This window comes from Podarcis raffonei, chromosome 6 (genome assembly GCF_027172205.1).
Source record: "Podarcis raffonei isolate rPodRaf1 chromosome 6, rPodRaf1.pri, whole genome shotgun sequence".
Lineage (NCBI taxonomy): Eukaryota > Metazoa > Chordata > Lepidosauria > Squamata > Lacertidae > Podarcis > Podarcis raffonei.
The window spans coordinates 30,333,746-30,357,510 of record NC_070607.1 but is presented as its reverse complement, the minus strand read 5'-3'; the positions used below and the strand labels follow the sequence as shown (position 1 = coordinate 30,357,510).

General features: G+C 44.3%; 1 protein-coding gene across 3 annotated transcripts in view; it reads right to left on the bottom strand.

The window, feature by feature from the left end:
* The window catches only part of DDAH1 (dimethylarginine dimethylaminohydrolase 1), a 123,573-nt gene that overhangs the window by 69,347 nt on the left and 30,461 nt on the right, over positions 1 to 23,765 (bottom strand). Inside the window, exon 3 of one of the 3 annotated variants that reach the window (XM_053391878.1) lies at positions 2,713 to 2,904. The exons of 1 other annotated variant lie outside the window; for it this stretch is intronic. The gene's annotated coding sequence lies outside the window, so the exon portion shown is untranslated. The remainder of the gene's footprint in view (positions 1 to 2,712; positions 2,905 to 23,765) is intronic. One more of the 3 variants, XM_053391879.1, reaches the window with a different exon arrangement.

The window sequence follows — 23,765 nt, the reverse complement described above, 5'->3', positions numbered from 1 at the left end:
TTCTGTTTCCCCTCTTCATCTGACTTTAATCCAGGTAAGATTGTAATTATTTATAATTCCTGCAGCACTCTGGGCACTCAGATTGTTATAGAAACAAGAACAGGACCTTCATTCCTAATCACAACTGCATTAAGCAAGGTAAGTTTCAGTAAAGTCAACGAGACTTTCTTTTGTGCATGAGACTTCTCTAGAACAAATAGGGATGTCCTATTCATCAATAATCATAATTTTACTATTTATACCCCACCCATCTGGACTGGGTTGCCTCAGTCGCTCTGGGTTGCTTCCAGCATATATAAAAACATAATAAAACATTCAACATTAAAAAAGCTTGCCTATTCAGGGCTGCCTTCAGATGGCTCAGGGGTCAGATAATTCCATACCCTCCATTTCTCAGATGAAAATAGGGACGTCCTAAGGGAGAGCGGGTCATTCCGAGGTAAAATTAGAAACTGGGATGGCTTCTGTAAATTTGGGCTTTCCCTAGAAAATAGGGACACTTGGAGAGTCTGTAGTACAATACCAGTGCAGGGGACAGGCCTGGTTCACTGGACTTGAGCAAGAAAACATTGCTTTGCTCCCTTTGCTCTATTGGAACCCCTGGTGCCAGATCTTGTGTCCCACAGACAGAAGACAGAAAGGTTCTGACCAAGCCCCTGAGTGTTATTCTGCAAACCAGATTCTATCAAGCACAGCTTAATGGAAGACCAACAAGAGCACTGGATTTCCTGACTAAATTATTCAAACGATCCCTCTAGATTAGAAGCTGAAAGTCAAAACTGGCAGCAGCACCAAAAACTGATAGGTTTGCCAGAAATGTGCAAGATTATCTGTATTATTTTCTGCAAAGCAAACACCACTCTCTGTGGAGGCAGAAGCAAAAAATAAATTATGGTCTCTGTCAGCTGGTGTTAATGGCTTCCAGTAACACTACTACAGTGACTTTGGCCAAGGTGACGCCATTCTGAATAAGCCTAGAATCCATTGTGAATTAGTTAATTTGTCTAAAGCTCTCTGGAGACGAAAGCCACTAAAAGCGAGGAATTATTTAAATGTCATGGAGATTAAAGTAATGTGAGAAAGTAAATTTGCACATTCATATTTTTTTTTTAAAAAAAAGCCTATCCAAATTTCAGGGAATCAGTCTTATGTTTTTACCAGTAACGTTTTCCAGAGCCATGTTCGTCTGGTGCAACAAAACAGGAGACTTGTGGCACCTTAAAGACTAACCAATTTATTGTGGCGTAAACAGGGCTGGATTAAACATTAAGCAAAATGAGCATGTGCTTAGGGCGTCAAGGGAAGGGGGACACCACAGAAATTTTCCATTGCCAGATTTTTAACATTAATGGTCACAAATTGCTCAGCTGAGCGTGCATTTTCTCAGTTGAAGTATATTTAAAATCCGAACAGGAGAACTATGCAACAAGGCACCACAGAGCAGCAGTGCCGGCAGCAAGAGATATGGTAGGTAGCAGAGGCAGGGCAAGGTGTCGCTTCCCATTTCACCTCAAGCAGTGAAACAGAACACACCACCCCTGAATTATGATGGATACGAATAGTTGAGAGTGAATTTTCTATGAGGGAGAGTGCTAAGGATGTGTTTGGGAGGTGTTACTGAGTGGGGGGGGATAGTGGGGGTGCACCTTCTACCTTAATTATTTTGTTTAACCACTAATGATGTGGGGGTTTTTTTATATTGCATTTCTAAGTCTGAGTCTTATTCACATTTTTTAAAAAATATACAGTATATGTTTCAGATAACAGTTTGTTTTCTTGTTAATAATGCTGCTTTAAATGTGGGTCTTTGTTGTATTTTGTAATGTTTCACATTGATATATTTTAATGTTTCATTTCATGTTTCAATTTATGTTGTAAACCGCTTGGAGATATAGGTAGGGGTGTGTGTGTGTGTGTGTGTGTGTGAGAGAGAGAGAGAGAGAGAGAGAGAGAGAGAGAAATGTACCATATTTTTCCATGTATAAGACTAGTTTTCCCCCCTAAAAAATAATGTCCAAAATTTGGGGGCGTCTTATGCATGGGGGCCATCTCTCCCCATTTTCTTAAATTGGAGTCCCCAAAAATATGGGGCTTCTTATACATAGGGGGCATCTTATAGATGGATAAATACGGTAAGTTGCTACTGAAATGGTCTAGATCAGGGTTTCCCAAACTTGGGTCTCCAGCTGTTTTTGGACTACAATTCCCATCATCCTGACCACTGGTCCTGCTAACTAGGGATGATGGGAGTTGTAGTCCAAAAACCGCTAAAGACCCACGTTTGGGAAACCCTGGTCTAAATAAATTATCACAATTAAAGAAACCAGCCACCCCTGACTACTGGCCATGCTGGCTGGGGCTGATGGGAGTTAAGAGTCCAGCAATAATTGCAGGGCCTCTGATTCCCCATCCCTCCCCTTCATCTTTGTATACCAAACACTTTGAATCGCTCTTCATGTAAATGAGACCAGACTCACGGCTGACAAGAAGAAAGGCTCGTCAGGGAGAAACTGTCTGGTATACTTACAAAATGTTACTAATTGCAACAAAAATAAGTAAGCGGGGGAGGGGGGAATCACACGCAAAGAGTTATTCAAAGGAAACATGTGGGCATTCACATCCAGAGAGAACGACGCCATCTGTTCGACACCACCATCATTTTTTTAATGTTCTGTCTTAATAACACCTCTCAAAATAGGTATAGAAGATTACCTTTCACAATGCGCGGTATGTCTTCATCTATGTTGGTGAAGCACTGCAGATTTTAATCTACAATGTTCTATGAAAGTTCCACAGTCATTTCCAAGAGCTGGTTTCGGGCGGTTAATTCTGGCATCTGCAAGCAAATAGAGGCTTCGGGATAGAGTGCGATGCAAATCCTGTTTGGCGTTCCATGACCTAAAACTTAAAGGAAAAATGGAGGGAACTCAATTGCTTAGGCATTTCAATTAAAACAAACAATGGCATTAGGTATTTTTCGGCCCTCTTGGCAAGGGGCTACACGTGTTGCTTTATTTTTGCCCGATTTAATGTTTTAGTCACAGTAAGTACTATTACTGGCATTTTGCGCTGCTTAAAATATCTCAGCAATATTTATCTGAGGGTGGGCTGTTGCTAAGTGCACAATCCTATCTCCTGGCCGGCAGCAGAGCAGATTTACAGAGTGGTGGAGCCACCACTTGCACCCGCAGCTCCTCTGATTCCACTGTCCAGGGTGGAAGGTGAGAAGGCAGGAGAGGTCTACAAGTTTGCTGTGAAAGTTCCAGGCTGATACAGGAAACAAGCCTGAATTGGGCCCCTTGCCACAGCTTGCAGGTACCTGGACTGGCTTAGGATCCAGCAGACCCTTGGCTAGCACAACTGCACCCACTCCCCACTCTGAAAACGGCTAATAGGACCTTGACTCCTTCTGTTCTCTTTGAATGCATAAACACTTGGGACATCAGAATTTGATACACCAGTCTTCCTCCTCTGCATGCACCAGGAACTTCCAAGCAACAGAGTCCAGGATTAAGGCAATCAGGATGGGGCTGTGCAGACAGGAGTTATGCAGAGCTCACTAAGATGGCGGGCAAGAGCTGAATAGGACTGCAGAAAGGAAGCAGCGGATGCAGGTGAATCAGGCAATGAGTAGAAGCAACAGTCATAGAATTACAGAATTGTAGAGTTGTAAGGGATGAAGGTCATCTGGTCCAAACACGGGTGGCGCTGTGGGTTAAACCACAGAGCCTAGGGCTTGCTGATCAGAAGGTCAGCGGTTCGAATCCCCACGACGGGGTGAGCTCCCATTGCTCAGTCCCTGCTCCTGCCCACCTAGCAGTTCGAAAGCCCGTCAAGTGCATGTAGATAAATAGGCAGGAAGGTAAACGGTGTAGAGTTCCTTGCGCTGCTCTGGTTCACCAGAAGTGGCTTAGTCATGCTGGCCACATGACCCAGAAGCTCTACGCCGGCTCCCTCGGCCAGTAAAGCGATACGAGCACCACAACCCCAGAGTCATCCACGACTGGACCTAATGGTCAGGAGTCCCTTTACCTTTACCGAAGGGTCATCCAGTCCAAACTTTTGCCCAACGTGGGTCTCAAACCCACAACCCTGAGATTAAGAGTCCCATGCTCTACCAACAGAGCTATTCAAGCTCATTTTCCAAAGTGATCTTAACCTGGTACCATGGAGGGGCAAGAGATCTGGGGCCAGTGCAGCTGGAGAAGGAAGTAGACGTCATTACCCAAAAACCCACTTAGCCACTGTGCAGCCTTATGGCTATGCTTCCATGCACATTCCCACCATGTGCTGGGCATCTTGCTTTCTCAGAAACTTAGCCGGGCTGTTCTCAGCACAAAGCACTTCCTGAATTGCTATGCATGTCCAGGCTTCCGCTAGGAAATCTTTTCACATCTAGAATGCCTCATTTTGGGCTTGCATATGAAGCCCACACTGCTAAAGAGAAAGACAAAAGAGGGGGGAAAGAGTGCAGTATTTTCTGCTCCCCTTCTTTCCACCAAACAAGTTTGTTTTGGTTATACGTACGCAAGGGCAAAAGGTACAAAAAGTCATAAAAGGAGCGAATAATTTGTATCTCATTTAAGGGACTGTTCTTTCGTCAGTTGGACTACTTTAGTAAGTTTCAGAGCCTTGCATAAATTCTGTCACAAAGGTTTACTTAAGAGCCAAACTCATTTGCTTTAGCCACAACGCACAACGGATTTTCTCCAGAACAGCCAAATTAAAGCAATTGGGCCTGATCCAAAGTTAATGGGTTGCAATTCTATTGCACCCTTTTCACCTGCACAGACACTGTATTTATGTGGTACTTACTCCATTGTAAATTCGGTAATTGCCATCTGTCCCCAGTGACATTTTAGGCAAGCTGCAGTCAACCTCTGGCTGATCCTCTCTCCCTTGTAGCAAATCCCCTTTCACTTTTGGCAAGACACTCAAGAGAGTGGTACGTAATGAGTGTGATCCAAAGCTGTGCACGTGAGCAGAACTCGCACCGTCGACTCTGGAATGCGAGAGCCCCACAGGAACACAGATAGCATAACTGGCCATAAATGAGCATAGAGAAAGCTGTCACTCCCGGCTGCCTTCCTCTTTGTTAGATCATCATGGCAATGTTTGGAACTAGCTCAAGTGATGTAACTAAGACAGTTATGCCAAGTCAGACCATTGGTCCATCTAGGTCATGAACTGACAGTGGGTCTCCAGGGTCTCAGGCAGGATCCTATTTGAGTCCTACCTGAAGATGTCAGAAACTGAACATGGAACCTTGCTCTTCCACTGAATGACCCCAAATCTTAGTATTATGAGAGAGGAAGTGTAAGGGATGCTTATCTCCACATTCTCCATGCCATGCACAATTCGACAAACACCTCTTGCATCTCCCACATCATCATCATCATCATCATCATCATCATCATCATTATTATTATTATTAAACCTAAAGAGCCCCAAATGCTTTTCCTTGCAGGGAAGTTGCTCCTGGGTCTCTTGTCCTGCAGCTTTTCCAACTCTACAATGCTGACACTTGAACTTTGGGCTAAAAAATGTGGCACTGAGAATCTCCCCCTTTTATTAATTAAGCTTTTTAACAACAACAAACAACAACAACTTGACCAAATATTTGGGAAATATCTGTGACTATTCAGGGCATGTGTGTTTACCACAAAATTTGCCTGTGAGAAGTGTAAGAATGAACATGTCCGAGCAATGTTGTACTAGAGTGCACAACAAGCTATGTTCAAATCAGGAACCAAGGTGTCGAATCAGGAACCAAGGTGATCTCTCTCTCTCTTTCTCATACACACACACACACACACAGAGAGAGAGAGAGAGAGAGAGAGAGAGAGAGAGAGAGAGAGAGAGAGATTAGATCTCTAAATATCTTGCAAGGTCATTTAACATAACAAAGAAACTAACGCAGCGCAATATGAGAAAAACAGAGGGAAACTTCTGAAACAGAAGCTCAGCTAGGAAGGGAGAGTAGGAATTATCCACTGCCCAAACTAATGGGAGAGAAGCAGCCGGTATGATACAGACAATTGGCAAAGTTCCTAAGAAAAGGTTGCTTCCTATACACAGGAAAGTGAAATGTAATTTGGCAGAGATTTATGAAAATTTTGATTTTGAAGGGGACTTACTTCAACAGTTCCAAAGCAAATGAATATCGTCCAAAGCATTTTTTTTTCAACTTGCTCAGGGTACATAAGGATAAAAAAAAGGTAAAGGACCCCTGGATGGTTAAGTCCAGTCAAATTCGACTATGGGGTGCTGTTGGTTTTGCCATCATTCCAAAATCCAAAGCAACATGCTTCTCTTTCAGTCCTCATCCTGTCCTGAAATTGGCACACTCCATCACTGGACATGGAAAACAGAAAAAGAGTAGCTGATAGATTTTCCTTTCCTTTCCTCCCCCTTTTACATGTGTGATGTAAAAAGTAACTATCAATTTTGATTCTGAAAGCATGCTCATGTTTAGGAATATGGATGAGAAATTACCATTTTCCTGAGCATTAATGATTACCGCTGTTTGCTGCTGAACACACATTCAGTAATACGCAGTTTCAAGCTGATGACTCACAGCCCCACTCTCAAAGCTTTATCGAGCACAAGAGTAGTTCAGTGCAACACAGGTGATTCATTAACATAATTGTGGGGCTACAAATAAAACAAATGGTGGTTAAATCCCTTAAGTGTTCGCAGATATACAGTATTTGGCTTTCTGTATTATTGTGCCAAATGGGAGGAAACAGAGCTAATTCAACAGAAACAACTACATTGCAAGAGTCAGGGCTGCGACGTTTCCAAGCTTGCTATCATGTACTTAATGCAACGTCTTCTGCCTCTACACAAAACATATAGTATTTCAAGTCATTTTGGAGAAGCTGAATCCAGTTTTCTTTCTTTTCAGAACAGAATGCCCAAGTTTACAATTGGCATTTCGTTAAATTTACTGCCGTAGTCTGATGACGTAAGCCCTTGATTTTAATTTAATATAATATATATCCCCACCTCCACTGCCTTTATGGGAGAGAAAAGGGGATACAGATTTTTGGTCCTAATTCTCAGCCATGATTTTTGAAAGTGTGGCACTGGGACAAATGTAGGATTCCGGAGGTGCCCCCCCCGCAACTAAAGGCAGTTTGGTGGGGGGCATAAGCAGCTAAGGGGAGATGGAATGCAGCATGCAAACAACGCTTTTCCTAAATCATCTTCTCAGCTGAATCACATAATCAGACTAACCCACATGGCTTTTTAAAAGTCATCTTTTAAACTGCCCACAGTGTATCTAAAAGGATAGCGCCACCATCCTTCATAAAAGTGCCCCCAATAACATTTTTCTCACACTCCAGTTTATACAAGATCACACCTTATGAATATGGATCTAGCCTGTTATTCTAATTACTTGGTAGAGCTTAGAATGATCTATTAAAAGTATGTTAAAAAAAAATATCCCTCCGTGGGTGAACTTAATTAAGCACAACGGGATGATTAATAGAAAGCTAAGTTAAGACCAAGGGGAATTCAAAAGACCATGTTGGGCTTTTGTTGGGCTTCCAACAAGCTCCTCTGTTGACTGCTGTTCACCTTCTTGTATACCTCACTGTTCTCTGGAGCTGCCCCCTGGCTGAAGATCTGTAGCATGGACAACCACACACCTATGTTTTTCCTTTGTGCATCAGGTTGCCTACTAGGGGCAATTGCAGACTGTCACTATTTTGCAGGTAAGATTCAATCGCATACTGTTGCATCTAGGTAAAGGTAAAGGGACCCCTGACAATTAGGTCCAGTCGTGGCCAACTCTGGGGTTGCAGCGCTCATATCGCTTTATTGGCTGAGGGAGCTGGCTTGCATCTTCTGGGTCATGTGGCCAGCATGACTAAGCCGCTTCTGGCGAACCAGAGCAGTGCACGGAAACGCCGTTTACCTTCCCGCTGGAGCGGTACCTATTTATCTACTTGCACTTTGATGTGCTTTCAAACTGCTAGGTTGGCAGGAGCAGGGACCGAGCAACGGGAGCTCACCCCGTCGCGGGGATTCAAACCGCCGATCTTCTGATCGGCAAGTCCTAGGCTCAGTGGTTTAGACCACAGCACCACCCGCGTCCCTCATAAAAGAGTACCAGACTGCAAAATAAAATAAAAATAAATCCTTTGGTTTTGCTTTCCCCTTTAAAAGTAAAAAAAGCCAGTTTTTCTGCCATGAAGACATTCCAGATTCTATGGAGCCATCCCTCAAATGTAAAGTTCCTCCCAGTTCCCAGTGCTTAGCTATCTCTAGTCTAGCTGCCATTAGTTCTTGCCCCTTCCTAAGCAGGATTAAGAAATTGCAAATCCTGAAGGTTTTCCTGCAATGCAGCAGTCTTAAGATCTTTCTATAGTGTGGCTCTGCAAACTTTAGAAAAAAAACACCACCACCCAGAACAAGTGGTTCAAAAATCCCCCCTCCCCACCCACTCTCCTCCCTTGCATAACCTCACAGTTCATTACTAGGAAGGTAGAGAATGGAACATCCCCCCACCCCAACCCCCGCAAGGAAAAAAAAAGTCAAATGTCAAAAGGACATGCTGTTTTCCAGAATGGAAACTCCAAGAGTTGGACTGAAATAACTGAAAAGTTGCTGAAACAGGAGACTTGCAGTTAATCCTGAAGATGGAGCTAAACCTTCCTGGAAAAGCTACTGCACTTGGTATTCTGCACTGTGGTAAACCAGAGTATTCAAGGGTCATTACTAATTACCATAACATCCCACCACTTACTGTGTCATGCACACAACCCATTCAACAAAAGCCACACTTAAAGGCAGAATGTTTAGCTTTAAGTTTTAAGTAGTTTGAAATACATTTTCCAACCACCAGTTCATTGCGAGTTGTTTTTCCCGCAAACTACCTTCCAGTCCAACACTAAAAATAATACATATATATATATATATATATATACCCCAACCGGCCACCTTATATAATTTCAGGTTGGATAAGAAAGGACCTGTGCTTTGACTGTTACATACATTTTTTATTTATTTAAATGAGGCATTTCATTCAGCTTGCTACTTCCCAATCTAAGGACATGCTTCTTTATTCCACTTTCCACAATTCTGATTTTCTCTGGTTATGCAAACAGCTCTTGGGAATAGTGTTAGAACTAACGTTAGCTAACCAGTTACCAGTTAGGACCAAGCCGCTGGTACAGGAGCTTGCATTCATCCTGTGCAGCAAAGTCATTTCCGATAAACCAGCCAAACTGGGCTATATATTCTGGTGTGCACACCTCTCTACCAGAATATTTCTACCACCACCTCATGCACCCATTCAAGGGAAGTGCATCCTGTTTCGCAGGCAAAATAGGAAATGCTGCCCCACCCACCCCCGCCACGCCTCCCTTGCCAGAGCGTCTCTTATTTAGGTTGTGTGGCGGCAGCAGCTTCCAGTGAGATCTCTTGATGTTTGGGTGAGATCTCACCAGAATTAGGCACCAGTGCTGGCACCGCTTCTCCATCAACAGCAGAGGCAGTGGGGTGTCTCAGGGTGGGGTGGGGCAGGTCCTCTACCTCCTGAGCAGGCTGCTTCGCCCCGTCTCATGGGTGGGCTGGCCTTGCATCCACTTACCCAGAAACATCATACAAGTTGGGCATAAGAAGCCAAATTCTGGAACAGGCCAAATTCTGATCTAGTCCAACATTCTGTTCTCATAGTGGCCACCCACATTATTTTTTATTATTATTATTATTATTATTATTATTATTATTATTATTATTATTATTATATTTATACCCCACCCATCTGGCTCAGTTTCCCCAGCCACTCTGCGCAGCCTACAGCATATACGAAAACACAGTAAAACATCAAACATTAAAAACTTCCTGATTGAGCTGCATTCAACACAGCACTCCACTCCCCCACCCACAAGCCCCTAAATCTCCAGGGCAGATTTTGGGACAGCACAGAGTATTGTCGTAGTCCCCAAACAGAACGTAAGAGTCTCTGAGATACGCTTGCCTGGAGACAGATTCAGCACACAAAGTTAGGTCCGTTTCGAGGGTTGGGCCAACAGCAATCCACATAGTCAGACAACCTGGAGGGGTCAGGGAATCCGATGATCATGAAGCCAAGGGACCAGATGGGAAACAGGAAGCAGCAAGGTAGGGCTGGGAACCACAGGCATTGTTTCCAGCATCTCAATGTTGCTGAGAGCTCTTTTTAAAGTTGAAGCCAGCTTGGTTCTCATCAGTGCCTTCTTCTCAGTGTCCTTGAAAGCTGATCAGCTGCAGGTGGTCCCTCTGCCTTCTCCCCCTTCAGGCTGCTGTTCAGCAGGTAAAGATGACTCTTGGCCCATGACAAGTATATGCAGGGGAAGGGGGGAATCGCTCTGTAGTATCGCTAGCCCTTGCACTGCTGCAGGAACTTAAATACTACCCAATCTTCCCATACAATGTGACACAGGAAATGAGCAGAGTATGCCCAACTGACTGATCCTTGCAATACTTTCACCACTTAACATGGGGCTAGGGAACCTGTGGCCTTGGAGAAACCCTCACATGCCAACTTCCCTTAGCCACAGCTAGTGTTGCCAAAAGTCAGGGGGTTGAATCCAGCATCTGGAGAGCCACAGGTTTCTTAGCTCTGTCTTGAAAGATGCAAGCACAGTATATTTGTGAAGACATGCGTGTCCAAGTTCTCATTAAACACAGAGAGAAACAGCAGTTGCATCTGGCTTGATCATAACATTGCTTAATAAACTGAGATACGAATGAGCCTCCTGCGCCTGCATGTGCCCTTTGTGCAAGCGAGAAAACAAGCCAGGAAGCTGCAGTTGATCATAGCTTCCTGCTACATCCAAACCAGGAAACTGTGGTTAATGGCTTCCACACAAGCCAGGATATTAAGCCAACTTGAAATCATGACTTTATATCCTGCCTTGTATGGAAGCCATTAACTGTAATGTGGGTGCAGGAGGCTCATCTTATCTCCGTTTAACGGGCAGCCATTGTTCATTTTTGCTTTCTGGCGTGTTTACCTGCCCAAATGAAGGGGAGGAGCAAAACCATTGTATGCGGTTGCATGAAGCTCATTTGTATTTTGGCTTATCAAGCTGAAATACAATCATCCGAATGCTGCCAGTGGGAAGAGTGTGCAAGCTCAATGTGACAGCCCAATTCGTTATCCATTAGGCATATGCCCAGTGTCAGGGGGACAATCTGTCCTAAACACTATGCTATGTATTTGCAAAATGGGTGGTTGGTGTTAGGAGCTCGTCCTACTCTCGAGTAGGACCCTGGCAGAGACACACGCCCGACTAGCATGTTCCCTCCCTCCTGGTCGATCGTTCGGGAGCTTCAAAAGCTTTCTTCTGCCTGAACATCACAGCAACCGATGCCAACAGACACCGGCACACTTAGGGATCCGCAGAGTCTTCGCAGTTGTGTAACAGACCTCAGCAACTCAGCATTTTGGCTAATCTACTTTATTTACATATAAACACACATGGTGCACTGCAACACTGCTCCCTCTCTCTCTAGCATCAGACAGCAAAGAGAGAAAGAACAAAGGACAATAGTCCCACTTCACGGAACACAGTAACACAAACATCCTGTCTCCGTCACTTCCCACTCTGTGGAGTCAAAACACACACCGTCATGTGATAGACAAAAATCCCATGGCTGCAATCATGGAGCAGGAATTCTGGATGGGCTGGTGGGCAAAGGAGACACTGAGGCACCATGCAGAAAGTGGTGACTTGTGGAGTGTAATCCAATAGGTGGATTCTCAGTCAAGAGAAGAATTCCATTGGTGAGTCATCTTGGAGAAATATCTTGACAACCACAAACTTTAGATGGCAAACGGCACAGAGTATCTGTTTGTGGCCACATTCCTCTCCAAAGTTACTTTGTCATTGCCACTAGTATGAGAGACAACAGAGCACGCCTGTCCAAACAAGGTTATGTGCTGAGATCCAAAGAGTTATTTTTAAATACTTGTGCACAAATACCAAACTTCATGTGCTGGATGGACACCTGTCACCTCCTCCTCAACTGTGTCCAGCTCCCATTTAGAGTGGTACCTTGGTTCTCAAACGCCTTGGTTTTCAAATGCCAAAAACTCGGAAGTAAGTGTTCTGGTTTTCAAACGATTTTCGGAAGCCGAACGTCGGATGCGGCTGTCAGCTATTGTTTCTGGGGCACCTGCACCAATCAGAAGCTGTGCCTTGGTTTTCAAACATTTCAGAAGTCAAACAGGCTTCTGGAATGGATTAAGTTTGGTGCTTTTGTTTTTGCTATTTATTTTGCATTTTTGTTTTTAAGGCTTTTTCGGTTCATTTGTTTTTGTGACTGTGTGGAACCCAGTTCAGCTACTGACTGACTGATTGATTGATTGATTGATTGATTGACTGACTGATTGATTGTGTGACTGCGGAAATGGATAAAAGCCCCCTCATCCAAACAGTGACTATCATCAGTGCAGCTAAGGGAAAAAAATTACTTTCAATTTTTATCATCTACAATACTGTTTTATTTATTTTATAGTACAGTACATTGATTATTGCTTTCATTTCATGGATCAATGGTCTCGTTAGATAGTAAAATTCATGTTAAATTGCTGTTTTAGGGGTTGTTTTCAAAAGTCTGGAATGGATTGATCCGTTTGCATTACTTTCTATGCATTACTTTCCTTGGTTTTGGGATGCTTTGGGTTTTGGAACGGATTAAGTTTGAGAACCAAGGTACCACTGTACTTGACTCTGCCAGGCTCCATCAGCACCAACTCCTAGAGGAAGAAGGAAAGGTTGGTGGAGATTATTGTTTCTCCTCCTCGCTCCTCCTACTGCTCTCTTGCTCAGAGAGGGCAGGTGAACACGCAACAAAAACAAGGAGGGGGGCCGAAAGAGCCAGGAGGCTCCAAGGATTGGCAGTGCCCCACCCTTTTAGAGGCACCTCAGCCTGGAGATCAAACGCAGCCTCCCCAGAAGTCTCCTCAGGCCACACCTTTTCTCCTCAGCCTACACTCTTGTTAATAAGTGCATCTGCCTTGAAATGGTGTATTATAGAAAAGTGCACAAATGCGGGGGGAAATTGTATGCGAACTCAAGGGTACTTTGGGAAAAGACAGATTGTCTCATTCAACAAATGGCAGACAAATCGTGTAATAGTTAAACTAAACTTTAGCAGAACGTATGCCGGAAATAAACTGTTTCCAGCCCTGCCTTGTCATATAGCACAACTCAACAATCCAAAATTGAATCCTGACCTACACAAAAAAGGTGTGTGGCTTGACTATTCATCTTTTCACCACTTACTGCAAAATTCAGTACATAAATTAGCCCATTAATTTTTTTTTCACACCTCCCTCCCCCCTTTTGTTTATATATTTACATTTTTAATCCATTTAAAACATGTATATACTGCATATACAACATATTCTATATAAAATTCAACAACAAATTAGTTAGTATAAAACAGTAATCCACTCTGACAGGTTACATCTTATGTTTTTTGTTTCTCAGGGTTCAGAAATGAACCTATTCCCCTTGCCATCCAAACTGTGATAATTTGGTATGGAGCACTCCTGTATCTCTGATCTGACCAAATCTCCAAATCTATACCCATAGCTTTAGAAAAACAGGCAGAGGGTGTTGCTTGGGTAAAAGGAAAGCAACACAGTCACCAAATGACCCATGCAGTGTGCTGAATAGATAATTGGAGGGTGTCTTCTCACATTTTGTACTCAAGTAAAAATATACCAGTGCAAAATATGTGTTCTCCACAACAGTTGCCAAGGGCACACAAGCATTTTTCCATTTGAAATACACAGAAGTTGCCTCCAGCTTTCTGATTCCAGCATACTTGTAAGTCTTGGTCGCATTGATCTATGTGGGGCTCTGATATTTTGTGTGGATCGGCACTGGCAGGTGATAGAGGCCTTATGAAACAGCTTTCTATCTTAGATGAACATTATCCATCTTATTACTCAGGACACGTGCCATGTCTCCTCAGACATCCACAATAGTTTCCCATTCCCTTCCACACCAGCACTTTGCCTCAGACTTTTTTACTGTCACTTATTTTCTGTTATATCTATGGCCTCAGGTCACCAACTCTGCCATCCTCAGTTGTCCAACTACCTCAGCCTTGTCTCTTTCTCTGTACTTAGAATTACATCCCAGAACATCTACGGAGATACATCTCTCTTGTTTAAAATTCCTCCTCAAATCCTACCTCTTCCAGGAAGGATCTGACTTAACCATTGAACCCTCACTACCCCAACTGAAACGAAACGTGGATAGCTCAGCCGGTAGAGTGTGAGACTCTTAATCTCAGGGCGGTGGGTTCGAGTCCCATGTTGGGCAAAAGATTCCCGCATTGCAGGGGGTTGGACTAGATGACCCCCGCGGTACCTTCCAGCTCTATAGTTCTATTCTGTGATCTGTACTGATTCACATGGTGAAAACACAGCTAGTCGTTTACTGTGAATGCACCAAACTGGGTTCTTTTGCACCTCCCTGATAGTATGCAGGAGAAACAAACCATGATCCCTGGCTTAGCATTGCGTCCAAATGAGGAATTGTGGTTTGCTTTGCTTCAAAAAAAACTCCATGATGATAAACTATGGAACTCACTCCCACAGGAGACGATGGTGGCCACCAACTTGGTTGGTTTTAAAATAGAATTAGACAGATTCATGGAGAATAAGCCTATCAATGGCTACTAGCCAACTGGGCAACGCTCTGTCTCCATGCCCATATATTTCTGAACACCACTTGCTGGAAACCACAGGAGGGGGGGATGCTCTTGTGTTTGGCTCTTGCTTGTGGGCATCTGCTTGGCCAATGTGGAAGCAGGATGCTGGACAAAATGGGTCATTGGTCTGATCCAGCATGCTCCTCTTATGTTCTTATAATAACACATCTTACTTGCTAGAACTGAAGGTGGCAATTAGGAGATGTATGGAAATCTTTAAATTTCAGGACGGCTGGAATTGAGCCTACTGTACAAAGCAAGATTCACATCCATCCATTCCTCTTCCCACTTTTGTCCTTGCCCGTCACTGGCCTATGTTCTGAGAAGGGTTCCCCACCATGCTGTGAAAATGCTCCACTTGCATCTCCATCCCTCCCTTCAGTTCATCCCCTTAGTTTTCTTCTCCACTATCCAATTTCTGTGTACATTGATGATGCTGTCTTATTAATGATTCTTAATCAATTTAAAAAAACAAAGACTTTATCAAGAAGAGTACAGTGGTACCTCGGGTTAAGAACTTAATTCGTTCTGGGGGTCTGTTCTTAACCTGAAACTGTTCTTAACCTGAAGCACCACTTTAGCTAATGGGGCCTCCCGCTGCCACGCGATTTCTGTTCTCGTCCTGAAGCAAAGTTCTTAACCAAAGGTACTATTTCTGGGTTAGCGGAATCTGTAACCTGAAGCGTCTGTAACCTGAAGCGTCTGTAACCCGAGGTACCACTGTAAAGGGATCCGGTGCTAATCTGTAAACAGAATATCTAAACTGGTTTTGCTCCGGTTTAGGCTATGTTTCCACTTCAGTGAGGTAAGTGAATAGTGTTAATAGCTCTAATCAAACGAGGGGTTATTGGGTGCACATGCATTAGCCAGAAAGGGGCTCAAAGTGCACACTACTTCCAGAAATCAGTTCTGCAACAATCACATTTATTTTTGGAAACTTTATAGTGTGTGGTACTTTCTCCAGTTGAGGTGGTTTCTATTTTAAGCCTCTAAGTGGCTGGTCAGGATGAGCCAGAGCGATGAGCTCAAAACACTGTATCGTGCACATCCCCATCTTAAGTTAGCGGCTGGTGATGCTGTCAAGCTGCCATTAGTCATCTGCGTCATTTTTGCAAGCATGACCTGTCCCTGGCCAGCTGCACGTCTGATGAGCAAACCAATCCTGACTTGACAGACACATATGGTGAATTTTGGAGACCACACACGCATATTTAGCCCAACAGACTCTGTCACATATCACATTTTGATTTCTTATAAATCACTATAAATCTTGCAAATTACAGCTCTGTTACTGTGTAACAACAGAGCTACATGTTTTTGAAATATTACTGAAAATGCTCAGTAACGAAGGAAGACCATGAACTGGAAACGGCTAGGCAACTTGCTTTTGTTTTCCAAATAAATTATATCGTATGATGGTCCAAGAAACTAAAGATTCAGAAACACACCCACCACATGTTCCACCCTGCCTTCTTCTCCCTAACCCCTGCTCTTTTTTTCTTTTTCTTTTGATTGTTTTGCATGTGATGTATTTATTTATTATTGAAAAATTATGTGAAATATGGATTTTGTTGTTTTGATGGCAGAACTGTTTCTTTTTTAAAGACTTCTGAGACTGGCAATGCTGCTGTTCTGCTTGTGAAGCAGACTTTCACTTGTGCAATGGAACTTCTCTCTCCTCTCCTCTCCTGTGAAGCCCCCTCTGCACCCTCAAAATCTGCTCTAGAAAGTTGGAAGACCCCCCTGGAGGGGCACACAGCATGAGGAAGGGAAAGGAAAGTCCTGTTGTGCAAGCGGAATTTCATATGTGGAGCAGTGGATACAATCCAATTTCTATACTGTTTTCAATTCTTAATGTATGGCTTACATTAGACATGGTACGGTCCTAGATACCACTGAAGAAAGGTGGAGTATAAATATAACAAGTAAGTAAATGAAGAGAATTAAAGTGTTAAGTGAAATTAAACTAGGCATGTTTACAGATTCATTCGCTTAAGAATGGGGAAATGGGGGTGCGAACAGATATAACATTATACCCAAATAAGGCAACCCACAGTTTGTCCACATGTCAGAACTGGAAACTGTATTCAAGCTGTAGTTGCAAACCACAGTTTCCCCAGTTTGGATGTGACAGCAAACGATGGTTTTGCTGTGAACTAAGAGGTCAGGGAGAGAACCAGACCTCCCTGTGAGAAGAAGAGAGGAGGAAGTGTGAAACTGAGGCCAGACAGCCAAACCATTGTTTGATTGTTATATCCGAACCAGCTGTGTTGACAATATTTTTACTCTTGCTATTGTAAGGTTTAAACAAAAGTTTACACAATATAAGTTGATATAGTGCATTACTCCTTTGCAATTTTATCCTGCATATATCCAAGAGCAGCCCTTCAAGGCTAAACTTCACATGCACTGAAATTTCTTTGCCCACCCAACAGAAATTGGAACTGGATTCCTTAAGCCAACATGGGACTATGGTGCTGTGTTCCTTTAAGTGATACTGCCGTGGTTGGTAGGAGCAGTGCCAGCTTCCAAAAGCCTGCCTCACATGTCTATTGTTATTGCAGAGTCTACAGAGGCCAGGAGGAGGCACCCTTGGGGTAGGGATGGGCGGATCAGTCGGTTTTTGATCTGTGTTGTGTTCATTCCTAACTGTGTTCCGTCCTGGTTCCACATTAGTCCGTGCTTTTTAAAATTTGTATGAAAATCTGTATGTATATAAAAAATACTAAAATGTGCATTGATCTACACCTGCACATCAAGGCCAAGTTAGAACTATGGGCAGCCCTACCTATGACCACAGCATCTGCTTTGCATGCATGCAGAAGGTCCCAGGTTCCATTCTTGACATCTCCAGGTAGAGATGGGAATAATATCATCCGAAACCTGGACATCCACTGCCATGCAGTGTAGATAACACTGAACTACATAGGCCAATAGCCCAACTCACTATAAGGCATATTCCTGTGTACTTATACCCAGTCTAGACCTGGAGGGTATGATCCCCAGCTGAGGATCCCAGGAGCTTACTTCAAAGGACAGAAATTTTGTCCCATTGATCCGGCCGGGCTCCCAGTATTTCAACCAGACCTGGCCAATTCAGAGGCTGCATAGTACCAGCCAATTACAGGTACTGGTGTTACACACGCGGCTCCATTCTGTCACTCAAGAACACGACCTCGGTCCAGTATACCTGAAGGAACGTCTCCACCTCCATCGTTCTACCCGGACACTGAAGTCGAGCGCCGAGGGCCTTTTGGTGGCTCCCTCGCTATGTGAAGCCAAGTTACAGGGATCCAGGCAAAGGGCCTTCTCGGTAGTGGCGCCCGCCCTGTGGAACGCCCTCCCACCAGATCTCAAAGAGAAAAATAACTACCAAACTTTTAGAAGACATCTGAAGGCAGCCCTGTTTAGGGAAGCTTTTAATGTTTAATAGGTTATTGTATTTGAGTGTTTTATTGGAAGCCGCCCAGAGTGGCTGGGGAATCCCAGCCAGATGGGCGGGGTATAAATAATAAATTATTATTATTATTATTATTATTATTATTATTATTATTATTATTGGCTTGACAGAAGGCTACCAAGGTAGGCTAAAGATACAGACCGTGTGGCATGCTGCTTGAGCCCCTGCCAGCACAATATAATCTGAACTGGACATCATAGCTCAGCTGGTAGAGCATGAGACTCTTTAATCTCAGAGTCGTGGGTTCGAGCCCCATGTTGGGCAAAATATTCCTGCATCATGGGAGATTGGACTAGATGACCCTGGTGGCTCCTTCCAATCCTGTACAATTCTGCGGTCGTCATCCTGCATGAACACATCTGCAGCAGAATCCATGCACAGTTGTTGCATCGTGCTTCCTTGTAAGTTTTGCTCCGTCCATAGCCGTGCACGAAGAATAACGGTCAACTAGTAAAGCCACACTTTGTCCTTCCAGTATTTTTAGGCACTTTCAAAATTTATAGTGACAACAACAGACGTGGGTCAGGGTAACCATTCTTAACAGGGCTTTGTTATTACAGCTTGCAGGACTTGACCCAAACCCCTAGCCAAGAGGTTCACCCGATATAGTGAGACCTTGAGCTGAGTTCTTGTGTTACTTGAGAAGACGCTGTTCTTGGCTGCATTTTATGGGATGGAAGGGGAAGGTGCAAAGGGGAAAGATTCCAGACAAGTTAACATCCTTGCTGTCATCAAAGGCTTCTGCTCTGACCATGAAAAGCTCAAGAATGTGAAGGACTTCAGCTGTATATGGAAGAAATTTTTATTTCCTCTTCCATGGGAAATAATGGTGTTGCTATGTGCCAAGGCTATTTCCTTCCCTTCCTCTTGCAACGATTTGTGTCCCACCGACCATAAAATGTACTGAAAATAAGGTGCACAATCTCCTTTGTGCAACATCATCATCATCAACAACAACAACATTATTATTATTCTCTGGGTGGCTTCCAATCAATATAAAAGCATAAAACATCAAACATTAAAAACTTCCCAAGACAGGGCTGCCTTCCAATGTCTTCTAAAAGTTGTAGTGTTATTTATCTCCTTGACATCTGATGGGAGGGCGTTCCACGGGGCGGGTGCCACTACCTAGAAGGCCCTCTGCCTGGTTCTCTGTAATTTCATTTCTCACAGTGAAGGAGCTGCCAGAAGGCCCTTGGAGCTGGGCCTCAGTGTCCAGGCTGAATGATGGGGGTGGAGACGCTCCTTCAGGTATCCTGGGCCAAGGCCATTTAGGGCTTTAAAGGTCAGCATCAACACTTTGAATTGTGCTTGGAAATGTACTGGGAGCCAGTGTAGATCCTTAAGGACCAGTGTTATATGGTCCCGGCGGCCGCTCCCAGTCAACAGCTTAGCTGCCGCATTCTGGATTAGTTGTAGTTTCTGAGTCACCTTCAAAGGTAGCTCCACTTGAAGCGCATTCACCCCGCTCTGATTTGACTGTGGTGTTTTCTGCATGATCAACTAAATATTTTAGCTTTCAAACCACACTCTTGAATATCACTTATTGAGACATGGCATACAATGAATGGGGATGGGTGAAGAAAGTGTTCTGCTGGGATGGAAGAAGAGACTTGAGCTGTCAGCCAAGACTGACAGCATCACTTAAAGACCTGTCACTGGATATACTGAAGATTAAACAGGAAAGAGTGATGTCTTTTAGGAGCATTCGTATCCCGCATAATAAACACGTGCTTCTGAGGAATTATCATATGTGGGTCAGGGGTGGACTTCTTCACCTGCCTCAAACAGCATTCCTAGTAATGAAAGATGGCCTGTTTAAAGTTTTCACATTGTTCAGAAGTTTCTAGCTAGTCCAATCCATTCTTCACATTCTGGGTAAGTATATGGGGTATACTCCTGTCAAACTCAACCTAAAGCAGATGTAGCAGTCAGTGCTAGCTCCAGGTTGGAGGAAACTGCCTTCTATCTTTCTCAGTATTATCCACAATGACCACTATGCCAGTGTGGCATAGTGGTTAAGAGCGGTGGACTCGTAATGTGGTGAACCGGGTTCGATTCCTTGCAGCTGCTGGGTGACCTTGGGCTAGTCACACTTCTCTGAAGTCTCTCAACCCCACTCACTTGAGGAGGAAGGGAAAGGAGAATGTTAGCTGCTTTGAGACTCCTTCGGATAGTGATAAAGCTGGATATCAAATCCAAACTCTTCTTCTTCAGCGAAGAGGCGTTCCCAGCCTTATCTGGACTTGCCGGGGATTGAACCTGAGACCTTCTGCATGCCAAGCAGACACTCTGTCCCTGAACTACAGCACTTTCAGATGCCAGCTGTCCTAGCCGGCCCTTTTCCAGGAGGCAAACCTCACCCTCACTGCTGTTGCCACTGCCCATTTGCCTGCCCCTTCCTTTGGAGCTCAGTCCAGAGAGAGAGAGAGACAAGAGATGAGCCAAGGACGTTTCTCTTCTTCCTCGTTTCTGTCACTCAGGGGCGGCGCATCCCCTTTTGCCGCCTGAGGCGAAACAGGAAGTGCCACACTGCCCTGTGCTGCCTGGCCCAAGACCTGCCTGGTTGCTGGAGAAGCTAGTGCCGATTTCGGGTGAGATCTCTCACTTTCCATAAGATCTTACCCCAAATCAGTGCTGATGTCAGTGGTGGATGAGGTGGGGCATGTAAGGCACCACAAGGGATGTCGGCTCAGGGGACTTCTGCTGCCTGAGGCAGCGTCCTCACCCTGTTTAATGGCCGCATCAGCCCTGCTGCCATTGTTTACTTGCTTAGAGGTGCCAAGTGAGCATACTGCAACAGCAAGAAGAAGTGGCAGAGCCACAGGGCATCAGGAATTGGCAGTGACCCACCTGCTAGGGCTTGAGCCTTGGCACGGGCCCTGCTGATTCCTGCTTCTGGCCATGAACTAAGCCCACAACCCCTTACTCTCCAACCCTGGCCATAAGTTATCCCATTTCAAAAAGTCCTCCATTTAAAGTCCTAAGAAGGATGCTCCAGAATTGGGTCATGAGAAAAGAGCTCATGGTTGTGGAGAAGGTGCTAAAAATGTTTCTCTTCGCATTGCTATCGGAACATGATTTAGCATTTTCCAATAAAATGTTATGCGTATATTTTGCTTATGGAACAACAAGCACAACAACAAAAACCCTTGATTGCCATTTTCTTCCTCTTGCATATCAATGTTTGACCCAAAGTGCTCTGGAAGTCTCAGGTTTGTCCCCAGCTTTGCCCAGACAAGCATGCTTGAGACGCTTACACTGCAAGCTATTTGGTCTGTGTTTTTAGTATTATTATTATTATTACTACGTCTTGACCTCTCAGAGTTCCCATTTGACATGCATTTTTGCACAGCGGAAGAACTCATCTCAACAGAGGCAGCTCTGCAGGCATCCAGTTCAGTAATGTACCCCGCAAATGGGACAGCATAGCATCACATATCAGCCGTCAGGGGGGAAAAGATGACTTTGTGATAACAAAACTCTCACACACATCTGGTATTATGCTTCAAAGAGAAAAGAAAAATACTTTTTTTTGGGGGGGGGGGAGACACGAACCTCCAACTAGTACTTGCAACCTTTTGTCAAGTTTTGCCAACATTGTGATTATTAAAATATGTCAGCACAGTCATACCTTGGTTGTCAAACGGAATCCATTCCAGGAGTCCATTTGACTTCCGAAAACGTTAGAAAACCAAGGCGCGGCTTCCGATTGGCTGCAGGCGCTTCCTGCACTAAATCAGAAGCCGCGTCAGACATTCAGGTTCCAAAAAACGTTCGCAAACTGGAACACTCACTTCCGGGTTTGCAGCGTTCGGGAGCCAAAATGTTCAAGTCACAAGGCGTCCAAGAGCCAAGGTATGACTGTACTAAAATGTCAGTACCACTTTTGCATGCCAAAAACCACGAGTGGCTACAGTGCATATTATGCTGCCCCAAATGCTATTTTCAAGAAGAGGCATCATTGAAGAGGAGGAAACTTTGAGTGAAAAGCTATCAACACTCCCCCTTGCCCACTGTTGCTCTGCTCAAAATTAACCACCCCAGCGGGTTCAAAATGTAGCAAAGCACAGTTGCCGGGGGTCATTGGAGAGGGAAATTAGGAAAAGAAAAACGCCAGAAGGGGAAAGAATTAAGCACTCCCTTCCTAAGCTATCCCTTTCCATCATCACCACCACCACCATTTAACACAGGGGTCAGCAAACTTTTTCAGCAGGGGGCTGGTCCACTGTCCCTCAGACCTTGTGGGGGGCCGGACTATATATTTTTTTTGGGGGGGGGGAATTAACGAATTCCTATGCCCCACAAATAACCCATTTTAAATAAAACCTCACATTCTACTCATGTAAATACACGCCGATTCCCGGACCGTCTGCGTGCCGGATTTAGAAGGCGATTGGGCCGGATCCTGCCCCCGGGCCTTAGTTTGCCCATGATTTAACATCTGTACAGCACTTCCAAGTGTTCAAAGCACTTTGCGTACTTTATCTAGCTGTAATCCTTACCAGCAACTCTGTAAGCGAAGTCAGGATTATTATCCCCATAATGCAGGCTGAGAGAGCGTGCTTTGCTGAAGGCCACCTGAAGGCCACAAAAACGGAAGAAGCACTGGGTATCATTACATGTATTTGCATGTATTATTTAGTTGGCCTTTGAGAAATGATAACATCACCATGTACATACAGAGTAGATTTCCCTCAGCACCGATTCACTCCAGGTCACTGGCCATGTGTCAAAACAGGGCTTCCACGTCAGATGCTGCAGCTGACAGAGAAGTCTGAGCTCACAAATTATCCTTTTAGAAACTAATATTTTGCTTTCCCCACCCCCACCCCGAACAGGACAGAAATTACACATGGCACATTACCCAGAGTGCTAGGATTGTTCTGTCCATGTCCTATATTTCAGCCCCGGCTTCAGTCTCAGATGCTGCCTCTGTGGCATCCTTCATTGTATAAGGCAATTCTCAGTTGTTTCCAAGGCCCTTCCCTTGGCAAAGGCCCACCTGCTAGTACAATCAATGTCTCCTGAAATGCATTCAGGAGGGCAACTGAGACGTGGGCAGGCAGCTCTTATGCTTAGAGATGGGGGTTTGTTCATTTGAATTGTCAGTGGCTGAACAAAGCCAAATATTCCCCCCAAACAAATGCTTCTCTTTTTCAGTTAACAAATGGTGGGAACCAAGTAGAAATCTGAAGAGATTCAAGAAGTGACGCCTTCTGCTGTTAGCCTGCTTGTCTAGTGAATTCATAAGCTCCCTCTGGTGACATAGATTTGTCCTGGCAAGTGGGGACTTGTGTTAATTGTGCTGCTGTGGAAACCTACCTAGGGTTGCCATATTTCAAAAAGTGAAATTCCTGACACCCGCAAAGTTGTTGAGCTTTTTTGGGGAAACCTCCCTCCAAAATAGTGATTTTAAGTTTTTTGAGCTGTTTCCACTACTATTTCCATCGCGTTACCATACATCCGGGTTTTCCATGACATTTTGCCATTTCGGCAAAATTCTCCCCGACACCATTTTTACACATAAAAACCAGGACATGTCAGGAATTTTTCTGACGTATGGCAAGCCTAACAT